The sequence below is a fragment of the Zea mays genome, chromosome 10 (assembly GCF_902167145.1).
Source record: "Zea mays cultivar B73 chromosome 10, Zm-B73-REFERENCE-NAM-5.0, whole genome shotgun sequence".
Classification (NCBI taxonomy): Eukaryota; Viridiplantae; Streptophyta; class Magnoliopsida; order Poales; family Poaceae; genus Zea; species Zea mays.
The window spans coordinates 76,345,593-76,370,176 of record NC_050105.1 but is presented as its reverse complement, the minus strand read 5'-3'; the positions used below and the strand labels follow the sequence as shown (position 1 = coordinate 76,370,176).

Sequence of the window (24,584 nt, the reverse complement as noted above, 5' to 3'; positions counted from 1 at the left end):
CAAAACCAAGCAAAGCAATCATGGTTGATTTCTCAAAAGTGGTTTGAAGTTGGGCATTCATATGATGAAACATCTAAATCGGTCCTTCCTACACACTTCATAACCATTTATTTTCAATCCAATTTTAATTTGATCTCAACATATGTTCATGATTATATATCTTATGTAAATCATGCAAATTACATATCTATGTTTGCAAACTAACACTTGATGCAGCTATAAAGTTCATATATGAGCAATGATCCCATGCTGAAATTCAACTATTGAGAAATCAATAACCATTTTCAGCAGTGCAAGTTCTAGGTCTTGGACTATCTGGTCCCAAGCCTCGGACCATCGGACTCCTAGGTCACGGATTGTCCAACTTTTACTATGGACCATCCAAGGTACTAGGTCGCAAACTGTCCGGTCCATCACCGCAGACCGTCCGCGTCAAGCAGCCTAGAAAAACTGAGAGTCTGCTGAATATTGTGGATTTTCATATCCATTTCAAAGCTTCTCTCCTGCTCTATCTTATGCTCCAAGGGAGAAAAGGGTCCCTATCAAAGGGAAGAAATCTTGGAGGGATCTACCATTGTTTAGACCAATATCTCAACAAGTGGTATATTTGGTGCAAATCTATAGTTCACCCACATACAAGTGATATTGAAAGAATAATGCAAGCCAATAACAACCTTCAAATTGTGCAATTGGTCTTAAATGGGTTCTCAAATGTCATACGAGTGAAGAATGGATTTCTTATTGATAATTAGTCTTCACCAAGCTATTCAATTGGACTTCACATTGATATTGGAGAGTTAAATTGAAAGATTTTTTTACTACCCTTTGCTCCAACATAGCAAAGGTATCATTGTAATGTGCATGATCATATCATCCCCTACTAGTATGTAGTTAGTGCATATAGTACATACTTAATAAGATCATGCATATCAAATGAAAGATTTAAATTCATGTTCTACCACTATTGATTGTTTTGGTTGATTAAAATTAGTGGTAGCATATGAGTTTGTTCATGAGCTAAGTGAACCCATGTACTTGATCTATTCTGGATTGCAACAAGCTACAAGTACAACCTCGATAAGGTAACCACTTAATGTGTGTGAAAAAGCTTAGAGAGGGTTCAAATCGGACTTGGAAGCTGAAGCATATCTATTGGTTCAAGTCGCATATTGAGAAGCTCATAAAGATGACTAGTGTTCAAGAAGAAGATAACAATGCAAATGGATATCAAATGGTATTCATGAAGTGGTGTCTAGATCAATCGTGCAATTGGTATCCTACAAATGGTACAAGACTTCAAGTGATCCTCAATTTTAAGTGATCAACAACTCAAGAGAGCAACTCTTACCTATAATAAGTTCACGCAAGTGGCGTCTAAGAGTGTATATATATATATATATATATATATATATATATATATATATATATATATATATATATATATATATATATATATATATATATATATATATATATATGGTGTCCATCAAAAATTTGACTTAGTACTTTCAAGTGGTATAATATTCACAAGTACGTTTCCATCTTCCCGGGGCCTTGGTATAACTCCTTTATGGTAATTAATGACAAAGGGGGAGAAGTTAGAACTAAGATATGCAAATGTGCTAGTTGGAAGAACAAAGAAATATGCACAAAAGAAAATTGGACATGAACTCAGGGGGAGCTATTGATCACTTGAGTTGGAATGAGCACAAATGGAACAAGAGCAAAGTATAAGGGAATGAATTTATCTTGAACAAGAGATGCACACACGTAGGGGGAGCAAGCTTATGAATATATGTTTGTTGCATTTGATTGTGCATTACATTGCTTACTTGCATCACATTTGTCTTATTTTCTTACATACTTGTGTGCAAGTGTTTGCTAGAAATAAGACTTGGATGATAATTGTTTTAGCAATATTCACTGTGACACCCCAGGTGTCAGTTTCGTGTTATGTCGGGAGATTTGTCCTAATCTCGGACGCTCAGTGAAAATTTCTATCTTCTTATCACATTTATATCCTTTCATCAAGTTAATTGTAAACACTTCACCGAATTCGAAGTTATTCGATCGCGAGAAACGGCCAATTTTGGAGCCGGTTAAAACTTTTAAATTCTCGGCACGAATGCGAACTCAAAAATCATTCTCGAATTATAAATCTCATCTGAAGCTCATTTAATCAAACTCTCGATGACTGTTAGTTGATCTAAGCCCGAGTCTAATTCCTCGAACTTTGATATATGTTCGATCCATGTCCAAAAATTAATCTGAGTCCGTACTCTCAAACGGAATACTCAGTATGTCGTCCTCTAATCAATTTTATCCGACTCGACCAAATATCTCATGTCCGAACCGAACTCAAAACCCCGTATCGACAGCGATTTTAAATATCACGATTCGCCTCCTCCGACTAAAAATCCAAAGCCGATCAAATCTCAGGACGATTTATTTTCAAATCATGCGTAGGAAATTATTTTCGAGCGAAATCAAATCAAACTCTCGGCCGAGTTAATCGCCCGATCTTCTGAAATCTATTTCGCTCTGTTCACCGAAGAGACGAATTCCGCAGGAGCGTTTGTATTCCGGGAAATAATTAGCGATCCGATAATCCGTGTTTAATCAAACCACCATAAAATAAAATGGAAATAAATTAGCACGACCCGATTACGTGTTTTGGGCCAAGCCCATTCCAGCCTGGCCCATTTGGCCCATGAGAAAACCCTAACCCTAGTGCCCCTTCTATAAATAGGAGCCCTCTCCTAGCAAGTGGAGGCATTTTTGCACTCCCACCCCTCCATTTTCCCAGCCGCCACCTTCTTTCTTCCCTGCCTCTTCTTCTTCATGGCAGCAACAGCCACCAGCGACGCCCTCCCTGCTCCTCCTTCTGGCGAGCAGCAAGCACCTCCCTCGGCGCCCCTCCCGGCGAGCTCCCTCCTCCCTAGCTTCCCTGGTGCAGTGGGAGAAGCTCCCATGGGCACGCCCCCTTTCTTCTACCTCTTGCCGGCGCCCAGCAGCAGCGTCTCCCTCCCCTTCCCTGCTCTTGTCGTGGCAGAGCTCGCCCCCTGCCAGGAGCACGCCATGGCCGGATCCCCCTGCAATGGATGTCGCGCAGGAAGCCAGCGCCCTTCCTCCTCTCTGTTTCCCTTGGGCTCAAGTGCAGGGAGCTGTGCCCCATTTTCTTCAATGGAAAACCAGCAGGAGCTCCATTCCTCCATGGCTGCCAGCTTTTCCTTGCTGCGACTCCCTCCCAAGGACAGCGCGTCGTGGCCTCCCCATGGTCATGGTCTGCGACAGGATGTCACGCTGCATGTTCGATGTTTTGCGCAGTAGCCCCGATGTCTCCACACGCTGCCGACTCGCTGTTTTGTGAAGCCCAGTGGTCAGCATGCCATCGACGCTCATCGGCTGTTGTTGTTTTTGCGCGGCCCCTTCATCGTCGTCGTTCACCCCCGGTGAGACTACGGCGATCCTTGTTCGATTCCGTATCGGCGTTGTTTTCCTATGATTAATTGTGTATGTGTGTTGTTTTGTTTTTGTTTTGTGGAGGAGAGGAACCCCGTGTTTTACGTGGAGAAGAAGGCAAGGCGCTCGACGCTCATCGATGTTCGGAGCGATGCACAAATCGGAATCGCCATCGTCCTTACAAACACCGATTGGGTTTGTTTATGGTGAGCCGATGCATGTCGCTCTCTATCGACTCGATTAATTATTTTGAATGGATGTGTGTAAAATGTTTTGGTTATACGTATTGCGATTGGAGAACAAGCGGTTATTTGATGTGTGCGATTTGTAGTTAGTCTAATTAGGTTTTGGTCGATGATGTGCATGTGTGATTATGTGCGTGAAAATACATTTGTATGAATGGAAGCGGGTAGAGAGGAAAATGAAGTAGAAAAGGACTCCGATGTTTTTATATCTTCGTAGGAAAAAAATACGATGCGTTGTTTGATGCGAAAAAAACTAAGTTACAAAATGCGGATTATGTTTTGGGAAATGTATCGATATGTGTTTATGTGAAAAGTATAATTGTTTTATGCAATGTGATGGGATTCATGATTTTATAGGGAGTATATTTATTGATGCGACGGGTAGTTTAGAAAATGCTAGTTTGCGTGGAGGATGTATTGTTAAGACATGAGTGTCGGAGTTTATATACTAGTAGGTTACGCTACGTTGACCGAAATGTCTCGAGTGCACGCCACAATATGGTTGTATGCGAGACAAGGTAAAATAAAGTGTGCTCGACATGAATGTTTAGTCGTAATAGTTAATAATTGGATTGGCTTAAATAGAGAGGTGGTGACATGCCAAAGTAGTCATCGCTTCTCCATATTTATAAGTCGAGTCGAGTCGATGAGCATTATGAGTTCGTAAATTATGCTTTGAGTATAGTATATGGTTGTGCTCGCGAATTCTAGTAGTCACGATGAATTGCTTGTTGTCGTCTAAATGCGTATGGTTATGACATGGATGAAAAGTATTAGTGCTCATGTGATGTCTAAGTTAAAATGCAAATTATTGGGTGAAAAGCGCTTCGATATTGATTTTCATGGAGAATGCGTTGTTAATTGAGTATGGAAATTCTAGGCACGAAATGACTTGGATAAAAAGTAGTAAGCCGACTTGTAGGTCCTAATTTGATTAATTTAACTCTAACAAATGGTAAAGCGTTAGAATAATTCAAGTCTCTAGATCAAGGCAATTCTTGAATTATATAGAAACTGAAATTTATCAATTGCTGTTTTGGACTGCACGCAGCGATTTCCCCGTACTGTATGTTTGATGAACTAAATTGTGTTTTCTGTATATATGTGCTATAGAAAAGTGGTATATAATTTTATTATCTTGCTGCTGTTAAAATTTGACAGCCATAGGTCTGACAGTTTAGGAGTTATGCTTTTTACAAATTCAGTAACTGAATCTGTCCAAATTCTGTACAGATTTCAGAAACTATATTGTTTGCTCAATTTAATGTTGCAATCAGTTCATGGTCGTTATAAGAAAGTTGTAGATGCTTTTACTATATTGCTTGGGTTAAAATTTCGTAACCATAGGCCTGACAGTTTAGGAGTTATGAATTTTACAAACTGGTTGCTATGTTCTGTTCACTGACAGAACAGATTTCGAAAACTATGTTGTTTGATTTAGTTAAGCATAGAATCACTTGTTGGTGATTATAAAATTTATGTAGTGCTTTTGCTAAGCTTTCCAAAAAGTCTTGGATCACTCTTTTTGGTGACCTGAAGATTAAGTTATGGATGTTTAAAATGTGAAGACTGAATCTGTCCAGTTCCGGACAGCAAAGCCTTCTAGTGTCTTTTATCCTTAGTTAAATATTGAATCACCTTGAGATGTTTATAAATGATATGTAGACAATTTCATTGCCTTTCCAGAAAGTCCTAGTTTGCTATTTTTTTATTAATATTTGAAAAGTTATGATTAAAACAAGTAGCTGCTGTGTTGCTGTCCCAAAATTCTGCAAGTGCCCATTTGATGATTGAGTTCACCCTTTTGGCTAAAAATGCTTAGTTAGCACTTAACGGACATAGACTTGTAATGCCTAATCTTAGGTTAACATGCGCTCCTTGATTAATGTCCTTGCTTGAGTAGTTGGTTGTGGATAGGAATTCCTCCTCTGTTAAATTTGTGCTTGGGATGCTTTTGTGTGATAAATAGAAGAACTAATGGAAAGCCGTAACAAATTAAATAAATGCTCGTACTTATGGGGTCGTATTTGTGTTGCGTAATTATACAAAATGTTTGTTGTCTTTTAGTGGTGTTAATGTTGTGCGCTCGATGATACGTAGTTAGCTAACCCTAGTGTGTGCGGTTACTTATGATGTCTCGCTACTTAGTGTTTAATTCGCTAGCATGTACTTAAAGTATCTTGTGCTACTTTCATTATATTCATACATATGCATCTTGCATCTCATTTAAGACCGAGAGATTATGATCGTGCAAGTGATGTGGTGCCAACCACAAGATACAGTTGGTGGGCGACCTGAAGAATGGACTTAACCAGTGGATGCTCGCCAAGCGAGCACCTCCCCCAGCAAACACTATCTAAGTGTTAAATTCAAGGCAAGCCGATTTTATGCATAACCGTTTATTATGCTATTTTATTACACTTAATGTTTGTAGGTTTGTAATGTGCACTTAAGTGTAGGAGTTAATTGAAACCCTAGTTGCATGAACTCAGGAATCCTTTTGAGATGGATACTAGTATGCTAGGTCGAGTAGCTGCTTTACTAATTAGGGATCTCGGTAGAGGTCGAATGATTTTTCTAGCACTCGCGCGAGGTCAGGAACTGATTGTATCCATTTATATATATATATCGTAACGACGATGGTCTATGGACAACGGTCCATGGGGATGCGTTGTCTACGAGACGAAAATTGGAATAAGGATTAAGGTGTGGTACCGTGTGACAAGCGTTTGAACGTACTAAACATATGCCGAGAAATATGGTAAATCGGTAAGCCTAGTACCTGAGTGAACCTGGCAGCAGACTTTGCCCCTCACGCTACCTGAGACGTGGTCTCCCATTCCGGTTATGGTGGGTACAAGTGCGATCACTGCACGACGACAGTCGGGGTCAGTGAGGCATTGTACGCCAAAGCGGTGAGCCCTGTTCTGTTGATGGGGAATTGATGGGGACGGTTGATGTGTGTGGGGACGGAGTGCCTCGCCACGTCGTGTGTTTAGGTTTACCTTGCAAGGATAAAAACTCGATTCGAATCGTCTTCTTCTCGCAGCTAATGAGACTGCTTGATCCATGCTGCTATATTGAGTAATAAGTGGAAATGAGGTGACTGACAAAAGATGTTGATTGATAAAATGTTTGATACCATGTATGAGTAGCTAGGTACTCATCTAGTTAAAAAGGATCATACTAAAACTTGAAAAGTTAAAACTTGATTTTAGACTCAGCTAGTGCTTTTGGCAAACCAAACCCCTCAGCCAAACAGCTGCATGTCTAGAGGTAGAGGAGTAGACTCCTCACACCAGGTAAGTCTAGCTGAGTATTAGTATACTCAGCCTTGCTTGTGGCATAATTTTTGCAGGTACCTCCTTGATTTGGTTGATGGTGTGACTTGGCCTTCATCCCTGCCACCGGGATCGATGGTCGAGTGGGTTACTGCTTCCGCAGGAGAGGACCAGGAGGAGTAGCGTGGCCAGGCTTCGCCATGTTACTCGGTTTTCTCCGTTAGTTATTTCCGCTGCATTAAAAATTTATGGTTATTATCTCTGAAACTCCGATAATGTAATCACTAATGATACTTTCTTAATTTATGGTATTATGCTTTATTGTATTTCTCTGTGCCTCACCTTCGAGTGAGCTAGTGGTATTCGATCCTGGATAAGTGGCTTTATCAGACTAGATCCGAGGGACTGACGGGTTATTCTGGTTTAAGTGTGTTGCTGCCTCTAAGGTGTGACTTGGGCACTTAAGCTGGAATAATTCGGGTGGTTCCGCCACAGCTGGTATCGGAGCGAATACCATTACAGAGAAGTCAATAAGTCATGATTACCAACCTTTTCTAAAGTAAAACTTGTTTAGAAACCAAGTTAGATAGATCGTCAGGACGATAAGGATAGACCTAGGACGTGAAGTCTTAGGAAATAGATGGGTAGCTAGGTGGCTATATTTATATAGGCCATAAAGGCTATTACTACTACTATTAGGATGTTGAAGAAGCATCCGAAAAATTAGTTAGGCCTGAGAAGACGACTAGAATGAACATGCATCATGATTGTCGCACTACAAGAAACTGATAAATGTTCGTGGGTTTTGTTAAGAACGTGGGTACCGACGTTCTTATATCAGTTAAGTTCATGGGTTTTTTAAGAACATGAGTACCCATGTTCTTAAATTAAGATCGTGGGCCCTAGTCAAAACCGTCGAACTTAGCCTATTAGGAACATGGGTACCCACGTTCTTAAATTAAGTTCGTGGGCCAACTCGAAACCGTCGAACTTAAGCAAAAAAAAACCTAAATCCCATCCCGCGTCGCGAGTCTCTTTTCACCAGCTTTCTTTTCCGCCCGCGCGCAGCACTGTGCCGCCCAGGGCGCCGCCTACCCATGCCGCCCACCGCGCCCGCCTCCAGCCCGCCGCCTGCAGCACCCGCGCTGCCCACCCGCGCCGCCCGCCGCAACCTCCCGTACTTTGCCTGGTACGCTTCGTGCCGCCGCCGCAACCTCCTCCTCCCCGTCACAAGTGAGCGAATCGAGGGCTCCTCCCGTACTTCTTTAGTGTTGCTGTTTCTTGTTGCTACCGAGGATGTTTAGAGGACTGGACACTGGAGGTTGGGTGATAGGTTGCAGTCATGCAGTGGGGTTCGCTGGTTCTATTAAGTGTTGGATCCGTAGTAGGAGTAAGGTTCGCCAAAGTTGCTTAGACTTCCTTGGTGACCTGTGGATGCTTTGATCCTGTGTTTATTTCAAGGTGGCTAGTAGTATTGCACTAGATCTCCTCTCCTTGTAAATTTTCGATATAATAAGCTTCTGGTAATGGACGTATAGTTCATCTGTGCACGTGAACACTGCAGAGATCCTTGTGATTAGAATTTAGAAAGGAACTTTTGGATCTAGTCGTATAATGACCACAAAAATGTATTGGTCCTGATTTGGAACTTCCGAAACTATGGCCTTATTGTTCTTATTGTTTTTGTAGTTCCATCTGGCTATAATTTTTTGGGCAAATTTTGGTTCTTTTGCAGAGCAGGTTAGGCTTATAACCAAATGCTGATTCAAGATTTCTTAAATGTTTGAAAATATTATATGACTCATGTCCACAAATCCTGGAGATGGAATTCTTTCCACCAAAAAGGGGAAGGGTCATGAGGTATGTGCATTGGACATTGATGTGCTTGTGCTCATGTGCTAGACTTCTTGAGCTGTCGAGTGTCAGATGCATCGAATGCCTTCTGATAATAAAATGACATTTCAGATCATCAGTTGTGAGGAATCATAACTGGTCGCGATAGGAAGTGCTAGCTGCAGCAGCACTACTCAGTAAAACCTGTAGAAATTAAGCAGCATCAGCCGTCGCAACTGTTTTCAGTTGTCAGGAAATCACTGTGTTGTTTTCAATAACTGACTATGTGTTTGACTAAATCTTCAGGGACTGGTGTCATTCCTTGTGCTATTGCACAAATCGTTTGCATGTATTGGAGTTTTGGTGTCAGTCTTAGTAAATGTTGCCCATGGTAACTTTTTTTATTCATGCAGATTGCAGATCATTTAACATAAATGGCTGACTCAGAGGACATTCAGCCCCTAGTCTGTGACAATGGAACTGGAATGGTCAAGGTAATTGTGGCCACTTGGCATCATATTCTCTGCAGATTCCTTTTTTTTCAGGCAGCTTCTATAATTTAATTTTCAGTCAACATTCATTAGTTTTCCCCCATCTCTTATAGTTTGGCTTTGCTGGAGATGATGCTCCCCGTGTTGTTTTCCGAATCATGTTTGAAACTTTCAGTGTTCTTGCTATGTATGTTGCTATTCAAGCTGACCTTTCCCTATACGCTAGTGGCTGTACCACTGGTAAGTGATCAAATAATCAACATTTTATTCACGTACATTCATTTTTTTGCTGCTCTAGAATCTTAATCTAGTAGAAACTAGTTGACCAAAGGTGAAATATGATATTAAAACTAAATCTGATTCAATAGAATCTTCTTCAAAAGAACATCTGATCCGTTTTTTATAATTGCTGCATAAATGATATGGGGATAGAAATGGATAGAAATATTTTCCATTTTGTTTCACTCAGTTGCTCAATGCACATTGGGATTTTGTTTTGGTTGACAGATATTGTCCTAGATTCAGTTGAGAAGAGCTATGAGCTACCTGATGGACAAGTGATCACCATAGGCACAGAGCGCTTTAGATGCCCGGAGGTGCTCTTCCAGCCATCCTTCATTGGTATGAAAGCTCCAGGAATCCACGAGACGACCTACAACTCCATCATGAAGTGTGACGTCGATATCAGAAAGAACCTGTATGGCAACATCGTCTTCAGTGGTGGATCCACCATGTTCCCTGGCATCACCGATCGCATGAGCAAGGAGATCACCACGCTCACGCCAAGCAGCATGAAGATCAAGGTCGTCGCTCCACCAGAGAGGAAGTACAGTGTCTGGATCGGATGATCAATCCTTGCATCCCTGAGCACATTTCAGCAGGTAACACCAAGTTTTCCGACGGCTATTCTGTATCTACTATCTGAGTCTATTTTGTGAAGTTCTGACATAAGTTCTTGTTTTCCTTGTGTAGATGTGGATCTCAAGGGCTGAGTATGAGGAGTCTGGTCCAGCTATTGTCCATAGGAAGTGCTTCTAGACGTCACCTAGCCTTAATTCTCCTATGGAAATACCTTCGTTTGATGACATATCTATGGATGGTTGCTCTGCTATAGCTCGCAGTTTTTGTGTTTGCCAATATATCCGGTAACATTGTGCAGTCAGCCGTCCACTGTATGAAGTATGTAGTTTGGTCAATCCTCTGAATGTTGGCATGCCTATAAATACAGACTTACCATTTCCGACCATTGGTGGACTTATCTTACCTCTGAACCATGTGATTGCAGGGATAGTCTAACTCAGGCTGTGGAAGAAGTGAATATTGTAATTAAATTTAATAGTTTGCTTACAACATTAAGTAAACACCCTGAAGCTGATAATTTTGCTCGTGGTCTTGGCCCTATTTCATTAGGTAAAACGGTTAAACCTTTTGCAATCATACTTTTAGTGAGCTCGGCCTTGCTTAAGATTTTTTTTGTGCTTGTCATGCATAGCTGGAGAGGATGCACTACCGGAATCGCGTTCTTTGCCGAGTGTCTAAGACACTCGGCAAAGGCTACTTTACACTCGGCAAAGGCTTTGCCGAGTGTAACACTCGGCAAAGAACACTCGGCAAAGATTTCATCGGCAAAGGGTTCTTTGCCGAGTGCTTTTTTTCGGACACTCGGCAAAGACTTTGCCGAGTGTCAAAAAGCACTCGGCAAAGAAAAACACTCGGCAAATTAAGAATCGAAAAAATTAAAAAAAACAGCAAAACATTTTTAAAATTCTAGGAACAACTCTCTAACCCTACCCTATTACCTTACCCGTTGCCCTATCATTCTTCACTATTATTTTGAATCAAACTTATATGTTTTGTAAATGGTGAGATTCGAACTCATAACTTCTCTCTCGCGCATACCCTCCTATACCACTACACTACTACACCAATTATGTTTATATTACGTTTCCATTCCCCATGTACTATAACAAAAGGAGAGTAATTTGATTATTTAAGACACTAAATGAGTTCATTTGAAAATGTGACCAACTATAAAGTTGCATAACTTTTTGAGATCTAAAAGTTTTATTTTAATAGTTTCTACATCCGAGACCGTTTATAAAATTTGAATTTTAAATTTAAAAACTTCACACGAAATTTTCAATGATAAGATGATTTCAAATCAAAAAATTGTCAACTACAAAGTTTCATTACATTTCAAGACCTACAACTTTTATTTTGGTGGTTTTTCCATCCGAGACAGTTTGAAAAATTTAAATTTCAAAATTCAAACATAGTTTTGCATAACAAGATGATTTCAAACTAAAACATTGTCAACTACAAAGTTTCATAACTCTTCAATACCTACAACTTTCATGTTGGTGGTTTTTCCTTTCGAAGTCGTTTTCAAAATTCAAATTTTAAATTTTTTAAATTCAGACGTAGTTTTCGTTGACAATATGACTTCAAATGAAAAAGTTGTCAACTATAAACTTCTATAACTTCTCAAGATCTACAAAGTTTATTTTGGTTGTTTGGTAATTTGTTTATCTCAGATGATGGTTCTAACAATATGCACAAATTCTATACGTCTCTCTCGTAGTTTCATAAACTACGAGAGAGATATAGGTTTTATGAACAAATTTATTTTTATTTTGTCATATGAAGAAATGTTCAATATATAAATTGTACATCATGATGAGTTATACAAATTTGTAGTTGAAAACTTTTTCATTTGAATTAATTTACTACTTTAAAATGTGATTTTTAAATTGTCTTTGCCTAGTGTTGGAGAAAAAACACTCGGCAAAGAGCTCTTTGCCGAGTGTTGTATTTGTGACACTCGGCAAAGAGCCCTTTGCCGAGTGTCAAAAAAAGACACTCGGCAAAGAAACTCTTTGCCGAGTGTCAAAAATAAAACACTCGACAAAGAGCTTCTTCGCCGAGTGTTTTCTTTTACCGAGGGTTTTTTGTGTGGCACTCGGCAAAGAGCTCTTTCCCGAGTGCCCGAAATAAAACACTCGGCAAAGAATATGGCACTCGGCAAAGAGCCAAATTCCGGTAGTGATGATCATGATAGGAGAGCTGATGATCTCAAGATACTCTATAAGGCCTATGCTATAGAAGTACTTTCAGATGGAATTGTGGATGATAAGAAGGTGATTTAATTTCTAGTTTACTGATGGTGCTTGTTTTGTGTGGGGACAAATTAACATAACCTGCTTCTAGTTCTTTTTTTAGGAGAAATACAGTAGGGGAGGCCCCTACTGTTCATTTTATTTAAAAAAGAATGAATAGAAAAGGAGTTACAGAAAATGAAATCAAACATGTATAGGTGACCGGTAGAAAAGGCAGCATGCAACAGGCAACCAAGAGAGGAGAAGTGCACACAAGCTAGTCAATTGAGCTTAGCCGTAAATAAATTGAATATCTCGCAATTTGGAATAGGCCCCATCAGAAAATTTTAGCTTGACTGCAACATTAATTCCACAGCGCTGCTATCTGCTGTGGTAAATAAGGGGTTTTGCTCAGTGACAATATGTTATACAAGACATCTATACACTAATCTCTGTGATGTCATGCTGATACTGCTGCATTGTTATTTTAGACTGCTATATTGTCAAAACTATACCTTGACTGCAGGAGGTATTATATATGTTTTGGAAAGGTAACTTGTGTTTGGTTCATATTGAGCGTATTGCCTATGATCACGGATGAAATTTACCAACAAAAAAGTATTCTACAAATGTTTTGACCAGAAGAAGCTTGCATCTATTTTCATAATAATAAAACTACGAATTGTATGTATAAGTATATTAATACCATTCAAACTAGGGCCATTCCGAGTTATGGTGTTAGATTTTAATTCAAAAAAATCTGGCCTTGCCAGTATTCTGTTTGTATTCAGAACATCATGCTTACTAATTCCTCTTCAAACTTCAGAAATTTACAGACAGAAGCTTCAGCAGTTTGTAGCTGATGGAGAGCTGAGCAAGGAGGAAGTGGAAGCTCTGATGGCATTCCAAGTGCGTCTTTGCATCCCTCAAGAAACTGTGGACGCTGCACATACTGAGATTTGTGGACAACTGTTCAAAAAGGTGACTCTAAATCTTTTTGATTTAACTCCTTTGTAGTGGTTTAGATTTTGTTCCATATCTTGATCAAGCAAAGCTGACGGCGTGTTCTGTATAAGTGCTCTTACATTTGTTAGGACATTGCAGGTTGTCAAGTTATTTAACCAGTATTTGTGGGCAACTGTTCGAAAAGGTGACTCTAAATCTGTATAAGTGCTCTTACAATTGTGTGTTCCATATCTTGATCACGTTCTTTAACCAGTTTCCAGTCTTCAGTTCTGTGGGAAGGACTATACTGCTACAACCAAAAAGAAAAACAAAAAAAACTGTAAATTACCTTCGGATTTCGATTGTGGATCCGCGGCGAGGGTGGCGACAATGCCAGGGCGCCTGAGTATGTGTATTTCTCAATTCTCTTCATAAGATTTCGCGCTGGGATTGTCACTAGAGAAATGTTAGCGCTTCCGAAGCCACAGTTCATGCTAATTGGTTTACTGGAAGCGATAGGTGCTGCTTCAGGCATGGCTGCTGCTGGTAATCAATGATGTTCCTGTTTCGCCATTAGAAACTCATTGTTTAAGTTTGTGATTTGTAGCAGGTTCAGTAGTTGTAAGCATGGTTTAATATCAATTATACATAATCTTAATATGTTTCTCGAGGTTGGTCCAACCACATTTGAAGCAAAGTTGCAGCCTCATCTTCTTTGGAGTCTTGATCAGGTCAGTGCTTAAGTGTCCCAAACCTGCTTGTTATTTTCTTCATGACTCACTGGATTCTTTCTGCATATTTCGTAGCAACTAATAGATGATTTTCTCAGGTGAAAGAGAACATCAAGACCCAGACACATCAACTTATAGATGCTCGATCAAAACCTAGGTATGTTACTCATATTTTAATTATGATGAAGTCTATAAGTACATCCTACATGCATGCAGCATATACTATATACTGCCTCAGCCTGTATCTGTAAGATTCTGCTTAATATTGATGGTGGTTTTCTGAAGGCTACATGCATTTGGTAGTTTCTATGACTGCTTGAAAGTATGTTCTTCTCTCTTTTCTTTTGAGAGGCACAACAATTTTTTAAGTCGTTGTAATGAAATAATTCCTCAGTGTGCAGCCGCTCAGTGCATACTGTAAGCGAACTAGCCCTAAGTGGTTTGCATTCAGGACAAATACTGATATAACTTATGTTTTAGATATTTTGGTCACCTAAGCTTTTTTTGTATTTAAGTATCTTTTGATTTTACCAGCACACACTTTGTGATACTAATAGTACAATAATGTATAGATATGTTTTGGCAGTCCAAGTTTTGTACTTGTTATTTTGCGCAACTGTCTTGTATTTTCAGATTAACTAATTTTAAACTTTTATTCAGATTTGATGGTGCAGTTCCCGAGCCACGAAAGGGGATTAGAAGTGGGCATGTGCCTGGGAGCAAATGTGTTCCGTTTCCTCAGGTGAAAACTCTCTACTTTTCCATACTTCTATCAGTTCTTTTTTGCATTTGGATGTTTCTTCCCATGTTTGCGGTGGATGGTAATGGATACTTATCTGATAAAGTTCATAGTTGGATATCAAATTTCAACATATGATACTATGCACTTTTAGTGCCATATTTTTTTCATCCATCCTTCCATTTTGATGTGGTAAAAAATATAAATGTTGTGTAGTAGATACTGTCTTACCCTGTATGTCTGAGTTTTTTTGGATAGATCAGTTGTCAATCTAAGTTGTACACGAGTTAATGGTATGCTAGGTTTTGGTTGATGGGATGATAGAAGAATGTTGTCGTACTAAGAGATCTTGTTGTTGGTAAATGCACTTCTAATGAGGGCAATTCTTCCTTATACTGCGATACTTCATGTACCATGATAGGATGGAGAATTGGATGTTTTATCTAGAAGTTTATATGTCACCATCTGATTTTGTCCATGTTTTTTTACCGTAAATACAGCAAGGAGGCCCCCAAGAATTTTTGTCCATACTGAGTATTGCCACAGATGGTTTTGTATCTCTGGAAGTATTATTTATTATTGCTTATTTGTACTTGCCTTTCTTCAGGTTCTTGACAGCTCACAAAAGCTATTGCCTCCAGATGAGCTTCGTAAACTGTTTGAGCAAGAAGGTAATATCATAATATTTCATCTATATTGGTTACAACTTACAAGTATCTTTTTAGTGCTCGATTATAGCTTCCATTAGCCAGGTTTTATAATGTTTTGTTGGATGCTTCCTCCCAGTTCAGGAAGTGTTTTCTTTACGCACTTTCAGTTGTAATATTATTTTTTGACACAACACTAATCTGGTCACCAAAATACCTATAGATCTTCTCATACCTAGGTCAAATTTAGCATTCTCATGAAATAGTGTACAAGCAGTTATTCTCATACACTAATCATGCTTGTTGATGATACTAATACTGTCTGATATAACTAGTTGCTTTTTCTCTCTTTGGTAAGAATCTGCAATTAAATTTGACATCCATTGGTTATATATGTTTTCCTTGTTCAGTTACCACACATGCTGCCATCTGAAAAGGCATTTTCAGCTGCTGTATCTGCTCTTGGAATCTACAACAAAGACGGGATAGTAGTTTATGATGGAAAGGGGTTGTTCAGTGCTGCTCGTGTTTGGTGGTAAGCTTTTTTCTTCACAAAAATATGTAAAAATTGCTAGGGTTGAAGACCAAATAAATAAATGTTCATTTTAGTTGTGTATTTGGCTATATGCAAATAAATAAATGTTCTTTTCTTTTAGCATTTAGCGCTAGGGGATGCTCTTTGAAGTGGTTATTGACTAGTAAAAACTTACATAGTAGTTTGTTTGCGTTCTTACTTGATAGCCTAAATGTCGCACCAAGGAGTATAGATTAACATTGAATTACATATTGTATAGGTTGAGTTTTGATTTACAGAATTGTCTGTGTGCTAGTTGGTTCATATATGTGAAGTTAGCAAGATTATTTCAAGGGAGGGCATGGAATCCTCATTTCAGAAAACATGTTCATTTGTTGCCAGGTGGGGAGGACTGCACAATTCGCATCTGGAGCATCAAAACAGGCGAGCTCTGGAGTGAATGAAGGACATCGTCTTTGGAAGTCAGACATCACCTAGAGCTAGGGTGTCCATTCTTGACATGTTTCTCTTAGTGATAGGTGGATACTGTCTAGCTAGGAACAGAGTCTTGAGGGATTGATGGACGCATGCATCTTCAATTCCTTTGTGTTGTATTACTACTAGTACAATCTCCAATTCTTGTGAACTTATGTATTTGGATTGTGAATTTGTGATATGAACATATATCCATATGTTTGAAATCTGTATTGTATGTGATATTCTATGTTGCATGTGATATTATGTTTGTCTAATTTTTCATTTCTGTAATTTTTATTTTTTTCTAGAAAAGGGTTAAGAACGTGGGTACCCATGTTCTTAACGTTAAGTTCGTGGGTACCGTCGAACTTAATGCGCAGCCCACGCAGACCCACGGAGGCCAAATAAGTTCGACGACCACGTGGCCCTGTCGAACTTAACAATAAGAACGTGGGTACCGTCGAACTTATGGGAACAAATTCGACGGCCCCCGTCGAACTTAAAAATGCACGTTCTTAATGTTAAGTTCGACGGTACCCACGTTCTTAATGTTAAGTTCGACGGTACCCATGTTCTTAATGTTAAGTTCGACGGGGCCGTCGAACTTACTTCTCTAAGTTCATCCAAAAAACGCCGTCGGCCATATTCGTCGGTAAACCCACATTCTTACGGTAAGTTCGACGGCTTATTACATTAAGTTCGACAGTTTTTCACCCACATTCTTTAACCAGTTTCCTGTAGTCAACATGCTTCTCTCACCTTTATTCCAATAATAAGAACTTGTGAATGATGTGATGTATTGCTATGTTATGAACTATGAGAAATGTTTTACCTCGTGTCAGATTGGTAAGTCTTGTTAGGTCGTGTTATGTGTTTCTCTTGTCTTGCTATCTAGGTGGTATTGTAATTGTTCGACCCTTTTTACAAAAAAAATTGTGGCCTGTTTTGCCCATAAAAGACCCCCCCTTCTCCAAACAACCTTGTAGTTAGCAAGTAAAATCTTTTAAAAAAATTTCACATGCTTGTGTTGGTGTTTTCTAACCCTTGTGTGTTTCACCCTTGAATTTACACCTGCACATCTTATAGAATCCCATAGCTTGACCGCTAGACCAACCCAAGTCTCCTTGCGCACTTGTGTGTGTCAAAAAATTGGTTTATTGCTTGTTCACGCAAACCATGTCTAGCCTTAAATTCTTTTTGAAAACCTTGTCCAAGATCCTCATTAAATTCTCCTCTGCTCAACCCAGAAGCCATCTAGGTTGATGACCTCTCTTTTCACCTAGATCTAGTAAATCTTTACCTTTGTGAATCGTGTTGTGGCCTTATCATCCAAATCTCTGGATCCTTCATCGATTTTGCCCCGTTATCTGGTTATCTGCTATAACCCGTTCTCAAGTATCAGATGTTGATTTGCCTAAATCTCTCATTTCTGGTCATTCTCATACCCCCTTCTCCGAGGATCATGACGCTTGTTTTATCAACTTATCTCTAAACGACATATCCATGTGGATTAATGGATGTTGCTGTTATCTTTGGATCTCTTATGTCTCTAAAAGCTTATTAGTCTCGCTCTCATGGTTGGTTCCTCCTCATATTAAATATCGTATCAATCTTTGGCTGATAATCCACGTGATGATCATAAAATAGTTCTCCAAATTGAAGAAAATTCTCATGTGATGCTCTTTTGCCAACAATATCTGTTTCAACTCCGGTCACATTCTTATTTTTTGAGCCATACTCTCATGGGCTCCATCTATCTGTGCTATGTGAATTCCTTATTGGTTGCGTTTGGTAATGATGTCATGACTAACGACCGATGGTGCCGCGACGAAACCGAGAGCCTCCTGTGGGCGCGCACACAAGGTTGAGTTGCTCGGCACGCGCTGATATCGCGGTTAATAGTTGTGATCCATTACGAGACTATACTGATGTGCTATATTTTGTGAACATTCTCTCAGAGTGATCGCTGCATTTTTGTCTCATTATGTCACGATATTCAATCCAAATCTATCTTTAATATCTTGTCAGATCCCATCTCATGAATTTGCATCTACCATCAACCTGGGAGTTACATGCTTCTCCACCCTTAAAGATCCTCATTAGAATCTCGGGACGAGATTCTTTTTAAGGGGAGAAGGTTGTGACACCCCAGGTGTCAGTTTCGTGTTATGTCGGGAGATTTGTCCTAATCTCGGACGCTCAGTGAAAATTTCTATCTTCTTATCACATTTATATCCTTTCATCAAGTTAATCGTAAACACTTCACCGAATTCGGAGTTATTCGATCGTGAGAAACGGCCAATTTTGGAGCCGGTTAAAACTTTTAAATTCTCGGCACGAATGCGAACTCAAAAATCATTCTCGAATTATAAATCTCATCTAAAGCTCATTTAATCAAACTCTCGACGATTGTTAGTTGATCTGAGCCCGAGTCTATTTCCTCGAACTTTGATCTATGTTTGATCCATGTCCAAAAATTAATCCGAGTCTGTACTCTCAAACGGAATACTCAGTATGTCGTCCTCTAATCAATTTTATCCGACTCGACCAAATATCTCATGTCCGAACCGAACTCAAAACCCCGTATCGACAGCGATTTAAAATATCACAATTCGCCTCCTCCGACTAAAAATCCAAAGCCGATCAAATCTCAGTACGATTTATTTTCAAATCATGCGTAGGAAATTATTTTCGAGCGAAATCAAATCAAACTCTCGGTTGAGTTAATCGTCCGATCTTCCGAAATCTATTTCGCTCTGTTCTCCGTAGAGACGAATTCCGCATGAGCGTTTGTATTCCGGGAAATAATTAGCGATCTGATAATCCATGTTTAATCAAAACACCATAAAATAAAATGGAAATAAATTAGCGTGACTCGATTACGTGTTTTGGGCCAAGCCCATTCCAGCCCAGCCCATTTGGCCCATGAGAAAACCCTAACCCTAGTGCCCCTTATATAAATAGGAGCCCTCTCCTAGCAAGTGGAGGCATTTTTGCACTCCCACCCCTCCATTTTTCCCAGCCGCCACCTTCTTTCTTCCCTGCCTCTTCTTCTTCACGGCAGCAACAGCCACAAGCGACGCCCTCCGTGCTCCTCCTTCTGGCGAGCAGCAAGCACCTCCCTCGGCGCCCCTCCCTACGAGCTCCCTCCTGCCTAGCTTCCCAGGCGCAGTGGGAGAAGCTCCCATGGGCGCGCCCCCTTTCTTCTACCTCTTGCCGGCGCTCAGCAGCAGCGTCTCCCTCCCCTTCCCTGCTCTTGCCGTGGCCGAGCTCGCCCCTGCCAGGAGCATGCCATGGCCGGATCCCCCTGCAATGGACGCCGCGTAGGAAGCCAGCACCCTTCCTCCTCTTTGTTTCCCTTGGGCTCAAGTGCAGGGAGCTGCGCCCCATTTTCTTCCATGTAAAACCAGCAGGAGCTCCATTCCTCCATGGCTGCCAGCTTTTCCTTGCTGTGACTCCCTCCCAAGGACAACGCGCCGTGGCCTCCCCATGGTCATGGTCTACGACCGGAAGTTGCGTGCTGCATGTTTGATGTTTTGCGCAGTAGCCCCGATGTCTCCGCATGCTGTCGGCTCGCTGTTTTGTGAAGCCTAGTGGTCAGCATGTCGTCGACGCTCATCGGCTGTTGCTGTTTTTGCGCAGCCCCGTCATCGTCGTCGTTCACCCCCGGTGAGACTGCGACGATCCTTGTTCGATTCCGTATCGGCGTTGTTTTCCTGTGATTAATTGTGTATGTGTGCTGTTTTGTTTTTGTTTTGTAGAGGAGAGGAACCCCGTGTTTTGCGTGGAGAAGAAGGCAAGCCGCTCGACGCTCGTCGATGTTCGGAGCGATGCACAAATCAGAATCGCCATCGTCCTTACAAACACCGATTGGGTTTGTTTATGGTGAGCCGATGCATGTCGCTCTCGATCGACTCGATTAATTATTTTGAATGGATGTGTGTAAAATGTTTCAGTTATACGCATTGGTAGGATCGCGTTTGCGATTGGAGAACAAGCGGTTATTTGATGTGTGCGATTTGTAGTTAGTCTAATTAGGTTTTGGTCGATGATGTGCATGTGTGATTATGTGCGTGAAAATACATTTGTATGAATGGAAGCGGGTAGAGAGGAAAATGAAGTAGAAAAGAACTCCGATGTTTTTATATCTTGGTAGGAAAAATATGCGATGCGTCGTTTGATGCGAAAAAACTTAGTTACAAAATGCGGATTATGTTTTGGGAAATGTATCGATATGTGTTTATGTGAAAAGTATAATTGTTTTATGCAATGTGATGGGATTCATGATTATATAGGGAGTATATTTATTGATGCGATGGGTAGTTTAGAGAATGCTAGTTTGCGTGGAGGATGTATTGTTAAGACATGAGTGTCGGAGTTTATATACTAGTAGGTTACGCTACGTTGACCGAAATGTCTCGTGTGCACGCCACAATATGGTTGTATGCGAGACAGGGTAAAATAAAGTGTGCTCGAAATGAATGTTTAGTCGTAATAGTTAATAATTGGATTAGCTTAAATAGAGAGGTGGTGACATGCCAAAGTAGTCATCGCTTCTCCATATTTATAAGTCGAGTCGAGTCGATGCGCATTATGAGTTCGTAAATTATGCTTTGCGTATAGTATATGGTTGTGCTCGCGAATTCTAGTAGTCACGATGAATTGCTTGTTGTCATCTAAATGTGTATGGTTATGACACGGATGAAAAGTATTAGTGCTCATGTGATGTCTAAGTTAAAATGCAAATTATTGGGTGAAAAGCGCTTCGATATTGATTTTCGTGGAGAATGCGTTGTTAATTGAGTATGGAAATTCTAGGCACGAAATGACTTGGATAAAAAGTAGTAAGCCGACTTGTTGGTCCTAATTTGATTAATTTAACTCTAACAAATGATAAAGCGTTAGAATAATTCAAGTCTCTAGATCAAGACAATTCTTGAATTATATAGAAGCTCAAATTTATTAATTGCTGTTTTGGACTGCACGCAGCGATTTTCCCGTACTGTATGTTTGATGAACTAAATGGTGTTTTCTGTAGATATGTGCTATAGAAAAGTGGTAGATAACTTTATTATCTTGCTGGTGTTAAAATTTGACAGCCATAGGTCTGACAGTTTAGGAGTTATGCTTTTTACAAATTCAGTAACTGAATCTGTCCAAATTCTGTACAGATTTCAGAAACTATATTGTTTGCTCAATTTAATGTTGCAATCAGTTCATGGTCGTTATAAGAAAGTTGTAGATGCTTTTTCTATCTTTCTTGGGTTAAAATTTCATAAACATAGGCCTGACAGTTTAGGAGTTATAAATTTTACAAACTGGTTGCTATGTTCTGTTCACTGACAGTATAGATTTCGAAAACTGTATTGTTTGAATTAGTTAAGCATAGAATTACTTGTTGGTGATTATAAAATTTATGTAGTGCTTTTGCTAAGCTTTCCAAATAGTATTGGATCACTCTTTTTGGTGACCTGAAGATTAAGTTATGGATGTTTAAAATGTGAAGACTGAATCTGTCCAGTTCTGGACAGCAAAGCCTTCTAGTGTCTTTTATCCTTAGTTAAGTATTGAATCACCTTGATATGTTTATAAATGATATGTAGACAATTTCATTGCCTTTCTAGAAAGTCCTAGTTTGCTATTTTTGGATTAATATTTGAAAAGTTATGATTAAAACAAGTAGCTATTGTGTTGCTGTCCCAAAATTCTGCAAGTGCCCATTTGATGATTGAGTTCACCCTTTTGGCTAAAAATGCTTAGTTAGCACTTAACAGACATATACTTGTAATGCCTAAACTTAGGTTAACATGCGCTCCCTGATAAATGTCCTTGCTTGAGTAGTTGGTTGTGGATAGGAATTCCTCCTCTGTTAAATTTGTGCTTGGGATGCTTTTGTGTGATAAATAGAAGAACTAATGGAAAGCCGTAACAAATTAAATAAATGCTCGTACTTATAGGGTCGTATTTGTGTTGCGTAATTATACAAAATATTTGTTGTCTTTTAGTGGTGTTAATGTTGTGCACTCGATGATACATAGTTAGCTAACGCTAGTGTGTGCGATTACTTATGATGTGTCGCTACTTAGTGTTTAATTCACTAGCATGTACTTAAAGTATCTTGTGCTACTTTCATTATATTCATACATAAGCATCTTGCATCTCATTTAGGTCCGAGAGATGATGATTGTGCAAGTGATGTGGTGCCAACCACAAGATGCAGTTGGTGGGCGACCTGAAGAATGGACTTAACCAGTGGATGCTCGCCAAGCGAGCACCTCCCCCAGCAAACACTATCTAAGTGTTAAATTCAAGGCAAGCCCCGATTTTATGCATAACCGTTTATTATGCTATTTTATTACACTTAATGTTTGTAGGTTTGTAATGTGCACTTAAGTGTAGGAGTTTATTGAAACCCTAGTTGCATGAACTCAGGAATCCTTTTGAGATGGATACTAGTATGCTAGGTCGAGTAGCTACTTTACTAATTAGGGATCTCGGTAGAAGTCGAGTGATTTTTCTAGCACTCGCGCGAGGTCAAGAACTGATTGTATCCATATATATATATATATATATATATATATATATATATATATATATATATATATATATATATATATATATATATATATACAGGAGCCCTGGGCTTCCAATAGTTAAAGGAAGCCCAGGTCGATCATCCCTGCAACCTGGTTCAATCCAGCGCACCGACTGGACCAGGCTGTCGGTTGCACCACCCGCGCCCACGTCTCTGTGCGCAAAAAAGGAATGCATGCATGAGTCAAACACATCCCCTTGCATGCGCATAAATTTAGGAAAGATACATGTGACAATTTCTATTTTTAAATGCTTTATTTCCTCCATAAATTTAGGATCTCTGCAACAGCCATGCAACTAGACTCGTAAGGACCATTTTATGATATGTACTGCTACTAAATATGCTATCCTGTGTAGATAATTATGCAATTCAGTATACTACGTAAAAATCTGTTACCAGCTGCATGCACACGAATTTATGATAAAAATAATGTGCAACGAAAGGAAATAAATTGCACGCATAGAAACAAAAAATCGTATTTAATGTTTTATTTCCTTCATAAATATATGATCCCTCCAACAGCCATGCAGCTAAACAAACTAGATCTAGTTTATGATATATATTGATACAAATTATACTACATGGTGTAGCTATTTATGTAATTCGTTACACTGCGTAAAAAATCTGGCATGTTGTTCACTGGTGGACGCATCTCCGGGTTGGAGCGTAATAACCTTAAGTTTTGAGCATAAGATCCTTCAATTATAAGCGTAAATATCGAGCCAATGTGAGAGGTTGATAGCTCTAGTAGGTTGTTATTACGATCCTATTTTTATGGCAGATCCGAAAAACATGGCAGCCGCATGCATGCGGTTATACAGATCCAAAAATTATGGCAAGATGCATGCATGAGTCAAACATGTTCCCTTGCATGCGCGTAAATTTAGGAAAGATATGTGTGGCGGTTTCTACTTTAAATGCTTTATTTTCTCCATAAATTTAGGATCGCTCCAACAGCCATGCAGATAGATCGTAATAACCATTTTATGATATATACTCATACTAAATATGCCACACTGTGTAGGTATTTATGCAATTCGTCACACTGCGTAAAAAATCTGGCATGTTGTTCACTGGTGGACGCATCCCCGGGTGGAGCGTAAAAACCTTAAGTTTTGAGCATAAAATCACTAAATTATAAGCATAAATATGCGAGGTTGATAGCTCTAGTAGGTTGTTATTACTATCCTATTTTTATGATAGATCCGAAAATATGGCAGCCGCATGCATGCGGTTTCTATTTTTATACAGATCCAAAAATTATGGCAAAAATCGTGGGAGTTTCCATTGCATGCGCGCAAATTACAAACAGCATAAATCAAGGAATTGCCTTTCCAATGTGCATGCAGTAAACTGATATACAAACTCTGTGTTTAAGCATAAAATCGTACAATTTTTGGCGTAAATAATACATGTGATAGGCATAAAACACAATAATCGAAAAGAAAACTATGCCGGATCAGAGGATGTCACGCGCGATCATCGTTGCGCGCATCTCGGGCCTTCCGTGACGCCGCTCGCTCGAAGAT

At 39.7% G+C, this 24,584-nt stretch overlaps 2 long non-coding RNA genes and 1 pseudogene across 2 annotated transcripts; all 3 read left to right on the top strand.

Moving 5' to 3' along the window:
• The first annotated feature begins 8,163 nt into the window (after positions 1-8,163).
• LOC109939356 (uncharacterized) lies at positions 8,164-9,541 on the top strand. The gene is made up of 3 exons (XR_002265933.1): positions 8,164-8,221; positions 9,235-9,315; positions 9,426-9,541. It is a non-coding gene; the product is annotated as an uncharacterized lncRNA (long non-coding RNA).
• A 306-nt stretch (positions 9,542-9,847) lies between these two features.
• On the top strand, positions 9,848-10,770 carry LOC103641243 (actin-like; annotated as a pseudogene).
• Positions 10,771-14,016: 3,246 nt separating this feature from the next.
• On the top strand, positions 14,017-15,478 carry LOC103641242 (uncharacterized). The gene is made up of 4 exons (XR_002265719.3): positions 14,017-14,083; positions 14,182-14,240; positions 14,744-14,825; positions 15,430-15,478. It is a non-coding gene; the product is annotated as an uncharacterized lncRNA (long non-coding RNA).
• The last annotated feature ends 9,106 nt before the right edge of the window (positions 15,479-24,584 follow it).